We start from the raw sequence: 7,066 nt of genomic DNA on the forward strand, positions 1-7,066 counted from the left end.
TATGGTTGTTTACTCTACATTAAGATATTTAAAAATAAAAATAGATTCTCAACCTAAATTTTAATTTATCAGACCTTTCTCCTCTTTTTATCTTTTCTCTCTCTTCTTCTTTTTCTCATTCTTTATTTCATGTTTCTTAATCAGTAAAGAATGGAAAAATAAAGAAAATTGAATTAATCTATAGAGAAAAGGGGAAATAGAAAAAGAATAGTTACATTCCACTATTCCTACTTTCAAATGAATCCTAGCTCAGCCAACTGCTGAGGAAATGAGAATGTAGGAAAAGAACCTGGGGGCTGGTGCCTTTGTTTCTGTCTGTACAGAAACATCTGGGTTTCAATAGAATGATACGGTAAGAATCATTTGGCACCCATCATTGCTATTAAATGTCTGTTAGCATTAATGAAACAAAAGAGGCTCATTAAAAATGGCATTTATACTGGAAACCTTAGGATGATGGTATGTAATGAATCATTGGTGAGCTTTATCAGTGACTGTGTATTTTTGGCAGGATAACAAAAAGAGGGAATGAATAAGAATGTACTTTTGTGATCTTCCAGTGGGGTAGGAGAGAAAGAAGATTGTGGCAGTTCTGGTGAAATACTTCAAACATCAAAGACCAGAGCCTTAAGATCTGGTTACTGTTCTCACAGGAGCATTTTCTTTGTCCTGTTGACTGTTTGGGAAAATGTTTACAGCCAGCTTTGCTGCTAAATGTCTGAATCCCACCGAAGACTCTTTCTTTCTGTGAACAGAAGTAGTTTGGATACATTTTTCTCTTTATCTTGCATGCTTTTTTCAGTTACTTATTTCCGTCAGCTCTCCTAAGTTTATTACTCATATTTTCTTAACATTTGTAAACTTTTAAAAAGATATTTGTTATAGCAAATTTAAGGCAAAAGTGTCAGAAATCTAATTTATTATAGAAGGTATTTAATTTCTGCCAGTGGATGACAATGTTAAATGCTTCTCTTAAAAGATTAACGTTTGTATGTATCAGCAACATGACTCACTTTTAGCATTTTCCATTTGCATCTTCATCTACTGCAACCATCTTACTCTCTTTCTCTCTCTCCATCTCTTGCCCCAGTCTCTCTCACACTCTTGGTTTTCCTAGGAACATAAGGAAATTAACCAATTCATTTTCTTATGGGTCATGACAAGAAGGCTTCAGTTTAGTATTTTATCTCTGATGGAGTTTTCAAAGAATTTTAGTAAAAGCATGTGAAAAGTGCCTTCCATAACATTATTATCGTGCCTAGAAATTAGGAAGTTAATTATACATGGATGGTTAACATAGCAGTAAAATGTGAATAGTGACCATGCTAGCATATCTGAGATAATATGATTTAGGTGTCCTGCAGGCCTCCCCTGCTGTATGCCTGTATCCTTTCCTGTGGGACTTCTGCTGGCAACACAGTTGAGAATTAAATGTACAGAGTTGAAATACTCTTTGGATTCTGAGAAATTACGTTTTGTGAGATCATGGAAACAGCCCTAGATGAGACTCTTGTATACAATTTCTGCTTGAAAGCGCTTTGTAACCTCCAGCAAGGCTCCTAATCTCTTTAGGCCTCAGTTTCCTTGCCTGTAACAGAAAATGATTGGATCCTATTCTAAATCTGAAGTTTGATAATATTTCCAGATTTTCTTTATTCACATCTCCCTTTCACCTCACGCCAAATTCTAAATCTTCAGTTCCCACATTTCTACCTAATGAGGAGGGAAAAGAACCAAAAGCTGATAACTGCAGAATTGGTCTCTGGGAAATAATTGTCTTTGCTGAACACCAGTGCACCTTAAAGGGTGTGTTTGATTTGGAAAATAATCCCCAGGTCCCCCAACTGCATCGCAGCAATGTCTTTATGAATGGAGGCTACGTGAATAGCCCCCGTTTTTTTCTGTGAAAAAAGCAAACAGAACCTTGGACAGGCAAGGTAACCTTTTCAGAGAGGAGATGGGGCCAGGTCAGATGAAATAAAGCTAGTTAGCAACTTGGCAGGAAGCTGGAGCTTCAGAGAAATAAGAAATAGAATTTCCCAGTCATTTCAATGCAAAGATTCTTTGAAAATAGGGATATCTAATAAATAATTTCAAGCTGTTTGCTATATATGCTATGTTGTAATCTTCCCCTTGCCTTCTTCCCAAACTCTCCATTGAGTTTACTACAATCACAGCCTTGATTGGGGGAGACTTTCGGCACTGTGAGTGTAGGACATGCCTATTTCCACATAAGCAAGGGAAGAATCAGCAGGTGCTGAAATGAAAGCATGGATCAAGGATTCAGAGGAAACAGAAGACTACTGTAACTACAGGTTTTGAGAAACTTAAATCTTCACACCACTCCCCACTCTCTTGACAAGAAACTAGGTTCCCATCCCTATATAAGGCAGGATGTTTGAACCATAGCAAGCTAGAGGATTTGGAATCATCCAGGCAAGTGACATCTTTCACACTAGGATAAGCAAATAATAATATAATAATTCAAATTTTTATTTTCTAAGAATGACGAGAATAGAATTGAAATTGGGTGCTCACTTCGGTGGCACATATACTAAAATTGGAACAACACAGAGATGATTCACATGGCCCCTGCACAAGGATGACACACAAATAAGCATTCCATATTTTTCAAGTCTGCAAAATAACCAGCTAGCATCATGATGACAAGATCAAATCCATACATAAAAACACCAACCATAAATGTAAATGGGCTAAATGCCCCAATTAAAAGACAGAATGGCAAGCTGGATAAAGAACCAAGACCCTTCGGTATGTTGTCTTCAAGAGATTTATCTCACATGCAAAGATACACATAGGCTCAAAATAAAGGGATGGAGGAAATTTTACCAAGCAAATGGAAAACAGAAAAAAGCAGGGGTTGCAATCCTAGATTCTGAGAAAATAGACTTTAAACCAACAAAGATTAAAAAAAAGATAAAGATGTTACAAAATGGTAAAGTGTTCAATTCAGCAAGAAGAGCTAACTATCGTGAGTATGTACCCAATACAGGAGCACCCAGATTCATAAAGCAAGTTCTTAGACACCTTCAAAGAAGCTTAGACTCCCACACAATAATAGTGGGAGACTTTACCACCCCACTGACAATATTAGATCATTCAGATAGAAAATTAACAAAGATATTCTGGACCTGAATTCAGACTGACAATATTAGATCATTCAGATAGAAAATTAACAAAGATATTCTGGACCTGAATTCAGTTCTGGGTCAAGTGGACCTGAGAGATATCTACAGAACTCTTTACCTAAAAACAACAGAATATGTATTCTTCTCATTGCCACATGGCACTTACTCTAAAGTTGACCACATAATCAGAAATAAAGCACTCCTCAGCAAATGCAAAAGAACTGAAATCATAAACAGTCTCTCAGACCACCATGCAATCAAATTGGAACTCAAGATTAAGAAATTCACTCAAAACCACACATCTACATGGAAATTGAACAACCTGCTCCTGAATGATTCTTCAGTAAATAATGAAATTAAGGCAGAAAACAAGAAGTTCTTTGAAACTAATGAGAACGAAGAAAAATGAACCAGAATCTCTGGGATACAGTGAAAGCAGTGTTAAGAGGAAAATTTACAGCACTAAATGCCCACATCAAAAAGCTAGAAAGATGTCAAGTTAACAACCTAACATTTCAACTGAAGGAACTAGAGAACCAAGAGCAAACAAACCCCAAAGCTAGCAGAAGACAAGAAATAAGCAAGATCAGAACTGAACTGAAGGAGCTAGAGACACAAAAAACACATAAAAAAATCAAATCCAGGAGCTGGTTTTGTGAAAAAATTAAAATAGATAGACTGCTGCAAGACTAATGAAAAAAGAGAGAAGATTCAAAGAAACACAATCAGAAGTGATAAGAGGGCTATCATCAATGGCCCCACAGAAATACAAACAACCATGAGAGAATACTATCAACACCTCTATGCGCATAAACTAGAAAATCTAGAAGAAACTGATGAACTTCTGAACACATACCCCCAACCTGATAACTGAACCAGAAAGAATTTGAATCCCTGAATAGACCAATAATAAGTCCTGAAATTGAGGCAGTAGTAAATAGCTTACTAACCAAAAAAAGTCCAGAACCAGATGAATTCACAGTCAAATTCTACCAGAGGCACAAAGAAGATTTGGTACCATTTGTACTGAAATTATTCCAAAGAATTGAAAAGGAGGGACTGCTCCCTAACTCATTCTATGACATCAACATTATCCTGATACCAAAACCTGGCAGTGATACAACAAAAAAAGAAATCTTCAGGCCAATATCCTTGATAAACATCAATGCAAAAACCCTCAATAAAATACTGGCAAACTGAATCCAGAAGCACATAAAAAAGCTTATCCATCATGATCAAATTTGGAACCCAAAAAGAGACCAAATAGCCAAGACAATCCTAAGCGAAAAGAACAAAGCTGGAGACATCAAAAACCAGAGGTTTTGAGAAACATAAATCTTCACACCACTCCCCACTCTCTTGACAAGAAGCTAGGTTCCCATCCCTGTATAAGTGAGGATGTTTGAACCATAGCAAGCTAGAGATTTGGAATCGTCCAGGCAAGTAACATCTTTCACACTAGGATAAGCAAATAATAATATAATCAAATTTTTATTTTCTGAGAATGAATAATAGGCTTCATCCCAGGGATTCAAGGTTGGTTCAACATATGCAAATCAGTAAATGTGATTCATCACATAAACTACATGATCATCTCAAGAGATGCATAAAATAGCTTCAATAAAATTCAACATCCCCTCATGTTAAAAAAAAAATCTCAATAAACTAGGTATTGAAGGAACATATCTCAAAATAAAAAGAGACTTATATGACAAACCCACAGTCAATATCTTATTGAATGGGTAAAAGTTGGAAGCATTACCCTTGAAAACTAGTGCAAGCCAAGGATGCCCTCTTTCACCACACCTGTTCAACATAGTGTTGGAAGTTCTGACCAGGCAATCAGACAAGAGAAAAAAATAAAGGGTATTTGATTGGAAGAGAGGAAGTCACACTCTCTCTGTTTGCAGGTAACATGATCCTATATTTAGAAAACCCCATTGTCTCAGCCCAAAAGCTTCTTAAGCTGATAAACAACTTCAGCAAAGTCTCAGGATACAAAATCAATGTGCAAAAATCACAAGCATTCTTAGGCACCAGCGGGCAAGCAGAGAGCCAAATCACGAATGAATTCCCATTGAAAATTGCCACAAAAAGAATAAAATACCTAGGAATGCAGCTAACAATGGATGCAAAAGACCTCTTCAAGGAGAATTACAAACCACTGGTCAAAGAAATAAGAAATGACACAAACAAATGGAAAAACATTTCATGCTTATGGATAGGAAGAATCAGTATGAAAATGGCCATACTGCCCAAAGCAATTTATAGATTCAATGCTATTCCCATTAAACTGTCATTGACATTCTTCACAGAATTAGAAAAAAAAATGTTTTAAAGGTCATATGGACCCCAAAAAGAGACCAAATAGCCAAGACAATCCTAAACAAAAAGAACAAAGCTGGAGGCATCATGCTACCTGGCTGCAAAATATGCTACAAGACTACAGTAACAAAACAGCATGGTACTGGTACAAGAATAGACACACAGACCAATGGAAGAGAATAGAGAACCCAGAAATAAGACTGCAGACCTACTACCAGCCGATCTTCAACAAACTTGACAAAAACAGGCAATAGGGAAAGGATTTCCTATTTAACAAATGATGCTAGGAGAACTAACTGGCCAGCCATATGGAGAAAATTGAAACTGGACCCTTTTCTTACACCATATACAAAAATCAACTCAAGATGGATTAAAGACTTAATTGTAAAACCCAAATTTATAAAAACCCTAGAAGAAAAACTAGACAATACCATTTAGGACATAGGCATGGGCAAAGATTTCGTAAAGAAAACGACAAAAGCAATTGCAACAAAAGCAAAGATTGACAAATGGGATCTAATTAAACTAAAGAGCTTATGCACAGCAAAAGAAACTATCATCAGAGTGAACAGACAACCTAGAGAATAGGAGAAAATTTTTGCAAACTATCCCTCTGACAAAGATCTAACACCCAGCATTGACAAAGTACTTAAATAAATTTACAAGAAAAAAACAAACAAGCTCATTAAAAAGTGGGCAAAGGACATGAACAGACCCTTGTCAAAAGAAGACATGCAGCTGGGTGCGATAGCTCACTCCCAGCACTTTGGGAGGCCATGGCAGGCGGATCACGAGGTCAGGAGATAGAGACCATCCCAGTTAACACAGTGAAACCCCATCTCTACTAACAATACAAAAAATTAGCTGGTGTGGTGGCGGGCACCTGTAGTCCCAGCTACTCGGGAGGCTGAGGGAGGATAATGGCGTGAACCCAGGAGGTGGAGTTTGCAGTGAGCTGAGATCACGCCACTGCACTCCAGCCTGGGTGACACAGCAAGACTCCGTCTCAAAAAGAAAAGAAAAGAAAAAAAAAAAAAAAAGACATGCATGTGCCCAATAAACATATGTAAAAAAGCTCAACATTACTGATCATTAGAGAAATGCAAATCAAAACCATAATGAGATACCATCTTATGCATGTCAGAATGGTTATCATTAAAAAGTCAAGAAACAACAGATACTGGTGAGGTTGTGGAGAAAAAGGAATACTTTTACTCTGTTGGTGGGAGTGTAAATTAGTTCAACTGTTGTGGAAGACAGTGTGGTGATTCCTCAAAGACCTAGAGGCAGAAATATCACTTCACCCAGCAATCTCATTACTGCGTATATATACCCAAAGGAATAGATCATTCTGTTATAAAGATACATGTGTGTATATGTTCATTGCAGCTGTATTCATAATAGCAAATACTTGTAATCAACCTAAATGTTCATCAATGATAGACTAGATAAAGAAAATGTGGTTACATATATACCATGGAATACTGTGCAGCCATAAAAAGGAATGAGATCATGTTCTTTGCAGGGACATGGATGGAGCTGGAAGCCATTATCCTCAGCAAACTAACGCAGGAACAGAAAACCAAATACCA

The 7,066-nt window shown here is 37.0% G+C and overlaps 1 non-coding gene across 1 annotated transcript; it reads left to right on the forward strand.

The window, feature by feature from the left end:
* The first annotated feature begins 2,530 nt into the window (after positions 1–2,530).
* Positions 2,531–2,632, forward strand: LOC119625976 (U6 spliceosomal RNA). Its single transcript, XR_005242189.1, has one exon. It is a non-coding gene; the product is annotated as a U6 spliceosomal RNA (small nuclear RNA).
* The last annotated feature ends 4,434 nt before the right edge of the window (positions 2,633–7,066 follow it).

This window comes from Chlorocebus sabaeus, chromosome 22 (genome assembly GCF_047675955.1).
Source record: "Chlorocebus sabaeus isolate Y175 chromosome 22, mChlSab1.0.hap1, whole genome shotgun sequence".
NCBI lineage: Eukaryota > Metazoa > Chordata > Mammalia > Primates > Cercopithecidae > Chlorocebus > Chlorocebus sabaeus.